The following is an 8381-nucleotide window of genomic DNA, read 5'->3' as shown; positions in this document are numbered from 1 at the left end:
AAATACTTACCTGATGATATTTTTCATACCTTTTTCTATCAGCAAGTTTCTCCGAGTGACTTTGTACTAGTCGAAAATAATCCATTTAGATCTAACCCAGTTAAGAGTATTAGAAAAGGGAACACACTTTGCGCATCGTCCACAGCACTGCTGGGTGGGGAGGGCTCAAGTGTAAACAGTGTAATAGAGGCACCAAGAATGTCCCCTTTGTCATTGGAAAATTGGTAGAAACAGACCAAGGTGTGATTGATGCCATCGCTCTTTCTGTCACGGAAGTTGCTTTTAAGAAAAAAAAACAAATATAAGTTGCTTGTTGAAGCTCAGGCTTATAAGTATTCATTACAAATGAGAAATGCTTTCTCAATGCATGGAAATACGCACACACATGGAATCATAGTAGATAAAATTATTACACAAAAATAGTATAGACATGCCAATGATAACATAAAAACACTTTGTCATTGATAGAAGAAAAATCAAAGCAATGAAGTAAGTTGACTTAATACTTATTGAGTTTCCGATGATCTTACAAATTTGTAAAATTTTTCTCGGTAAATATTGTCTTCCCACACATGTACATTTAAGGTACATTTAAGATGAGTTTCCTGAGAACATAAATGCTCAAGAGGCATAACCAGGAGTCGGCGAGGGAGATCTTAATTTGCATATTTCCTGCCTTAAATGCCTGCACTGTCTTGGGTATAAAGTTGCGTTAGTAAGGCTTTTAGTGTTTAATGCGATATGACTTAAACGGTCTCTTTTTTCTAGGGTCTATAAAACCTTTGCTATTAATGGCTGTTACTTCTCATTTTTATCCACCAAATTTACTAAGGAAGTAAAAATATATCGAGGTTCCCATTTGTCTGCTCAAATCTTTTTTGTTCGCTGGCAATAAACTTCGCTCTTCTTAAACCTGGGACGATCCACTTGGAAAGGGACACTGGGTGACTCACCCTAACCATGGAGCTTGACATAGTGCAGGGCTTCCACTCATCGGCCTGCTTATCACTGTCTTTGATCCTCCAGGCAGCCCTGTGGGACGAGGTGGGGTACAGTTCACAGCCGCTGGAGACACGGAAACCGAGACAGTGGCGAAGCCTCCTCTTCCCTGACTTTGCACAGCTAGGAGTAGTAAAACCCTACCACAACACCATAAATGAAGTCTAGTGTACTTCACCAGGAAAATGCAGATTCGCATTCTTTCCATGTTGTAATCACATAACCAGGATAAACCCATGCAGCTGACCGACCTTCTTGGGCCCTCCAGGGCTCCGGCTGCAGGGTGCAAACCCACCCTCATCCCAGCTATAATTAATTCAGCACCACTCCAGCTAAAATCTTGACGGGGATGATTCCAGGGCTGGTTGGGGTTTCTTGGAGAGCAGTAAGGAGTCCAGGATTCTCCCAGTTACTTAAAACCCTTTCTTCAGGTTGACCCAGAGAGACTAAGCTGGGAGAATCCTGGGGACATGGAGACCCCACTTCCCTAGACAGGGGTGCTGGCCGTTTCCTCACCTGTCCTACCCCTCCCTCGACACGCCCTCTTCTCCCACTGGGAAGGTAGGAATTGTATCACCCACCCCTGTTGGAGAATGGGGGCCGGACGGAGCATGGAACCCACTTCAATCTAACGTGTCGTATCTGAACCATGGAGTTTTACAGTATTTGCAGAGCCAGATAGAGAAGTCAGATCTCCTGGTTCCTGGAGCAAAGCCTTCTCCCTACTTTGCTGGCACACCGCCGTCCCCTCCATCAGTATTCCAGGCTGCAGAGGGTGTCAGGCACACCTCCCTCTGCCAGCAGAGTTCTCGCCCAACTCCCTCCTGTGGAAGAGAGAGCGGACCCTTCCAGAATGGGAAGCCTAGTCCCATACCCGCCTTCCCAGATCTGGGGTTATTACTGTGCGCATGTCTGAGAAAAAGGGGTGAGGTGTGGGGGAGTGCTGTATTGTTCTGTAAACGTTTAATATGTTTTACAGGTTGCTGGCTTACTTAACACAGCTCATAAATTCTGCCTGCATCCCACCAGCCACCTGCTTATTCATTATCTCGGTTTAACACATCTTATGAGTTTCATCTATTCTGTTTGTTTTTCTTGTCTTTTGTAGCAGAATTGAATATTCTCAAATCCTACAGCAAACACATAAGCAGAAAAACCTAAGGGAAAAAATGAGATTTAAAAAAAAAAAAGCCACAGAGAAAACATTCGATTTATAGTGGCAGGGGAAATACAAACCAAAACAGAGAGTAGCTGAGTCACAGTAATGGTGGCATTTTGAGCAGAAAGCGGTGGGCACGTCCTGCAAAGGGGTGACGCGGTCCCAGTCACTGGACTTCCATGGTCCTCGACCTTGAAAGCCCTTGCCCCCTTTGGATGAACATGAAAACAACATTTCTTTAATGTTATTTTAAAATTAAAAACTAATTAAAGATATTATCTAAGGGCAAATCACTTCAGAGCAACCATAGCATCGAATACAGGTTTTCAAGCAGCATTTGGCCCTGACTCTTGCTGGCTTCTGCTTCCGCTCCCAGGGGGTCCTCACCTGCCTCCTACAGAGAGTTTGACTCTGGAAACTGTGAAGGAAGAATACTCCACACTTCTCTCTCATTAACTACTTGAAAATGTATCCTCGTTGTGTGTGTGTGTTTTTTTTTCTAATTACAAAGAAGTACATGTTTGTTAAAATAATTCAAACATTGTAGTGATACAATGTAGTCAAGAGCACATAGCGGAGATGACACCATATACCTGAGATAAACTGCTTCCTGCAGCCAGGCACTGAGGTTTCCTGTCAGCCAAGGCAAAAAGGGAACATCGCCTTTAAGAGTTTTTATCCAGACCAGGATTCCCAGGTGACATACAGGACACCCAGTTAAGTTCAAATTTCAGTTATACAAAAAATAATTTTTTAAATGTAAGTATGCCCCAAACATTTTGCAGGACACACTTATTCTAAAGACTGTTCCTTCCATACCTGAAATTTACATTTTTGCATATTCATTTTATAACTGTGATAAAATACACGAGATAAAATTTACCATGTTAACCGATTTTAAATGTACAGTTCAGTAGTGTTAAGTATATTCACAGTGTTATGCATCCAATCTCTAGAACTTTTTTATCTTACAAAACTGAAACTATATACTGATTCAACAGCAACTCCCCATTTGCTCCTAACCCCCCACGCCTCGGCAGTCTCCTTTCTACTTTCTGTTCCCATGACAACTCTAAAAACCTCATGTAAGTGGAACCATACAGTACTTATCCTTTTGTGAAACTGGCTTATTTCACTTCATATACTGTCCTTAAGTTTCATGCATGTCGTAGTATGTGTCTGAATTTCCTTCTTTTTTTAAGGCTGAATAGTATTTCATTATATGTACACACCACATTTCATTTGTTGAAAGTCAAATGTAACGGGGTCATTTGGGTGTTAAATCCGGCAACCCTATTCTGAAAACATCAGTCCAGATAAGCTTTTCCTAGAAATTAGACCAGACCAGAGAAGTTTATCCCAAAGAGCATTTATGAGAGAAATAATAAGAGGACACAGCTGGCAACATTCTTCTTCTCTGATTTTGCACAAGCCATAGACATGTGGTTCGGTGAATCCTAATTTTGTCAACAGGCTGAGTCAGCAGTTCTTGAACTGGAGTTTGAGCAAGAGCTGCAGGAAGTCTGTGAGCGCTTTGAAATCACAGGCCATGCTGAGTGTATGTACGTCTTTGTGGGGAAAGGAACCAGAATTAGATTCTCAACGGTATCTGAGACCCCAAGGAAGTCAGGAGGCACCATCTTGTCGACAAGAGCATAACTTTGAATTCAGACAGCAGTTTTGCTGGGGACTTGGGTATTATTACTTTTCAGACAATTGATTTCCTGAATGTCTAAACTAAAATAGGGAGAAAATCTCAGCATATTTAAAAGAGTAGCAAGTTCACCCATCTACTGAAACGTCCCTTCCAAATGAGGGTTGAGTATTTGCTGTCACGTGTTCTGCGTCTTTCACAGAAACTGAATGGAAGCCAGTTTGTGAGTGATAGTGATCTTTATGAATTTTCTGGTGATGGGGAAAGTTAAGAGGCATGTGCTTAAAATGCCGAAGTCCCTCGAAGAGAGAGATTAAGAAAGAGCACGAGAGAGTGAGACAGAGAATAACGCCTAGGCCATGGATAATCTTACTGCCTGTAGAAAACAAATGCCTTTTAATAATCCCCACTTTATTTTTTCTTTAGAAATCCTTCTTCAATTTACCAACAGCTCTTACCAACGAGCTCAACTGGCCCCAACTCTCTGGTGCAACTGGATTTCTGAACGGGTATGTATGTTCGCACACCCTCGAACACTTCAATATATCTGTGTACAAACAGACCAGGAGATGGGGCTTGCTCCCAAGATACTGAGATGGGAATATTAGGAATTGCTTCTAGAACATGAGTGACATACAATAAACCCACCGCTGACCTAAAGCCTGCCATACAGCGGGATGGACTGCAGACTGTATTTCATCGGTGCTGGCAAGGAGGAAATATTCCTGCTACCAAGCCTAGGTTGACCTCCGATGGGAAATATACACATCACTAAATTTTTCTGATTCAAGGGACAGAGATGTTTACTTGATGATTTGCTCTCGAGAAATGAATATTTATAAAGGTAATGGCTAAAATTAATAGGCAAGGCTCAAAGTCCTGGTTTTTATGCTCTAGTTTTGAAGGGAGGGACAATGCATGGAGAGTCTAGTGTCACATAAATCAACTTGCTGTGTGTGACTGGGTGTTGACTCGGGGCCTGGGAACAGCCATTCATAATTTTAGCACCCCATTTTTTATTTAGTGGGGGATATCGCATATGATGAATAATTTAATTCTATCTTAACTCGTTTATTTTAAAAGCAGTAGTTATTAAATACTTGCTACCTAATCAGGCACAGATGCTATAGATGTTTTAAAGATAAATAAGGCTTGTCCCATCTCTACAGCCAATTACAGTCAAGTAGGACAGATGAGATAAATGTACAAACGATGATAATACGAGATAAATGTGCCAAAAGACAGCTCTCAACACAGAGCCGCAGGGTTCGCTGGAGAAAGAATTCATGGAAATCATCCACAGCCACCTCCTTTTGGGGTGTTAGGCAAGGCGCCCAAATTCTAAAGGATTTAGGAGATTGGGGGTGAGGAAAAAAGTAGAGACAAAACTAGGGAAGATAACCAACCTTCAGGAAATTTTACTCACATTTATGTAGGAATCACCTGCGAACATAGAGAAAGCAGAGCAGATGCATTATCAAGATCGGGTGTGGGTTTTCAAATTTAATCACGTAAAAACAGTTAGGCTAGTCCTTGGCATTAGTGTAGTAACATCGACAATACCAATAATAGTAAAAGTGACTGACGAGGCCTTCACTCTATGCCAAGCACTTTACTAGAGTGTAAGGCGGAGAGTTTCCCATCCCATCTCCTTGTGAGGTAGGTGGTTTTACTTTCTACTTTCTGCGGTTGAGGAAGGTTAAACGGACAAGAAACTTGACCAAGTTCACACATTAATAAGTAGTAGAATGTGTTGTCATCTTGGACCAGAGAATAATTCAGTGAGTAAGGGACTCTAGCCCACACCTCCCAACCTTTATGTGCATTGAGTTCTGCCTGCCTAATGTGGCTCCCAGTGGCCATCGTCCCCTTGTTCAAGAGTGTAGCTATGGGATGGAAATGGCCAAGAACCGGAGATGTCCTTCCCACGCAGAGCTGTGGCACACACTGTATCAGAGGTCGGTCCTGTGTCTGTCCTCTCTCCTAAGGTCCCCATACTCCCAGCAGCCTGGGACCCTCAGGGCCCCATCCTCAGCCTCTCTTTCCTCAGCCACACTGGCTGTTGTTTTTTGTCACCTGGAGCACATCCAGAGATAGCCCGGCTAAAGCGGCATTCTGGAAGAGAGAGTTTTGTTTCTCTCTCTGCTGTCAAAATCGAAATTGAGAAAATAATATTTACGTGCCCTTCCACCCAAATCCAGCGATGTGCAAAGACACCTGGAAGTTTCTCTAAATCAAGGTCGTCATGGCGATAACAGAAGGAATTTGTTATGAATGAGAAATGAACACAGTTCATTGTACTTTTAATGATGCTTACATTTACTTATAAACCCTATGAAATTCAGCCACCTTTTGACCTAAAAGCCTCACAAAGTTGCCATAGAGGAAATACCAGCCTGATGTTTAAAATTGATTGCCAAATAGTTTAAATTTTCACTGGCATGGTATAAGGAATGGAAGAGGAATCCACTTACCAGGCCCCGCTACACAGCTGAAAACCTGTTTCCTCATCTCTGTCCACTTACAGCTCACAAAATAGTTGCCCCACGTCTAAATCTAATTGTTCCAAGAACTCTGCCCAAACTCAGCTCCTAGTCCCAGGCAGCCTCTGCTCAGTTGGTTTCAGTTTTTGTTGGGGCATGGCAAGGGGAACAGCCCCCCTGTTCCTTTCTGCATCCGTTCTGTCCTCAGACCAGGGGGTGACTCCCTTACGGATGTGAAATCCCACTAGCCCTCCAGTCCTGTGGCAGTTTCCACCGGTCATCCCGTCCGAGCCCAGCAGGCAGACAGCTCTTCCTTAGAAGAAAGGTCATGGGATGAAAGGGAGCGGAGGAGTTGCAAGTCTTCAGACACGTATGGTTTAAAATTCTGTATTCTGTACGGAATTCCATAATCTATCTACGCAGAGAGATTCTGACATCATCTCACAAAGGAAGTGCTTCTGTGAAAATCTTCTCTATCCCGAGCTGGTCTGTGCCGATTTAGCATCTTCTTGGATCCAGCTCTCGATTCCTATTTACAAAAATGTGCAACCTGCCCCGCAACTAGCTAAGTGTTAACTCAAGTGTTGGCCTGATCTGTTGTGTCTCCGAGGAGGCGCGTACCCTGCGGGGCCCGCACGTTCTCTCTGTGTGTTTGTGGGGCCCCAAGCTCTCCGCCCGCTTCTGTGTACTGTGCCTGCGAATCTTCGCCACGGGGCTGGCATGGGGAAGAATACATTCAACTCCTTTTAATAGGGGTTGTAAGCACGTGTCCCTGTGAGTCCAAATGCTTGTTAACGTGGGGTAGAATTTCGGGATTTCTCTATTCAGCTGGATCTCTAGAAAGTGCCTCCTATTATTTGAGTTCAGCCACGCGCTTTGTTTACAGTGTCCTTTAAAAAAATGCACCTTTGGAAAGTAAGAAGATGCCGTTTGGGAGAGAAGGCGATTGCTTTCCTCTCTTCCATTATACCCATCGTCCCCTCAAAATGCAGTACCGACTTTATGAGATGAACGTAGCGAAATTGAAATCCCACGCGTGCATTACAAACAAACATAAGCCTTGGTCTGACAAAGCTCTATGTTCTTCAGTTCAAGTGACATCGATAAAGGCTGTTCTCTTGACTCTCGGGGGCTTCAGAAAATTCAAAAAGCAATAGCCCTTAAAACCACGCGTTTTGTTGTGTGTCCCCCTCCCCTCCCCATGTGATTCAGAAAGCAATTAATTTAAGTTGGTCCAAAATGAAAAAAAAAAATCCCTCTCTGAGGTTGGTACCTTGGGGGCTGGAAGCCTGGCAGTACAGAGGAGAATTATAAGTGAGAAAAAATATACGTATTTTTTAAAGATTAAAAATAGTACTTCGTGCTCAGATCACCTTCGAAAGCAATTAACTAACAGGAAAATTCCACTGAAGTTGAAGAAGCAAGGCGCAGGAACACGCAGAGAGGGGCGGGGACCAACACCCAGCCGCAGGAAGGGAGGACCCTAGTTTAAAAGCCGCGGCATCCGCGGTTCCCAGCCCCAGGCGTCGCGGCCGCAGTGGAGGAGGAGGGAGGCCGTTTGCAGGTAAACGGGTCCTGGTTCCGCGTGGCCTCCGGCGGGACGTTTAACGTCCCCGGACCTCGCTTAGATGATGCAGTCGCGTTGAGCCTGGCGATCTCCGGCGTTCTCAGCAATGTTCAATGTTCCAGTTGAGCGGTTATAGGGCAACGTGATGTTAAAGGCCGCATCCTACTTGATGCTGCTGCTTGATTTAGAAGCTTTGGAGGGAGCGCCCCAGCAAACGTGCTTTTCTCCACTCCTTAACTAGCAGCGCCTCGAGGCAAGACATGGCTAATTTGATGGGCTTGGAACTGTTCTAGGAATCGCGTTTCTCTAGAGCCAGGGCTTCTGTGCAGTAAAGGTCGAGCTCATGCCGGGTGGGCCCTGCACTGTGTGATGTCAGGGGCTCCATCAGCTGTTAATTAAAGTGGATGATCCATCTTTGTCTTTTATGTGTACTATTTCCTCCAGGCAAACCCCAGGGAGGGAAACAGGTGACTCCAAATCCTTAACAAAAATAGCCCCCTGGACCCGACCATATCTAAC

General features: G+C 44.1%; 1 protein-coding gene across 1 annotated transcript in view; it reads left to right on the top strand.

Moving 5' to 3' along the window:
* The window catches only part of AOAH (acyloxyacyl hydrolase), a 137377-nt gene that overhangs the window by 71768 nt on the left and 57228 nt on the right, over nucleotides 1–8381 (top strand). The gene's annotated exons all lie outside the window — the stretch shown is intronic.

This window comes from Pteropus medius, unplaced genomic scaffold (assembly GCF_902729225.1).
Source record: "Pteropus medius unplaced genomic scaffold, Ma_sr-lr_union100, whole genome shotgun sequence".
NCBI classification, from domain to species: Eukaryota; Metazoa; Chordata; class Mammalia; order Chiroptera; family Pteropodidae; genus Pteropus; species Pteropus medius.
Note: the sequence above shows the minus strand (reverse complement) of the source record. Positions and strands in the feature narration are given on the sequence as shown.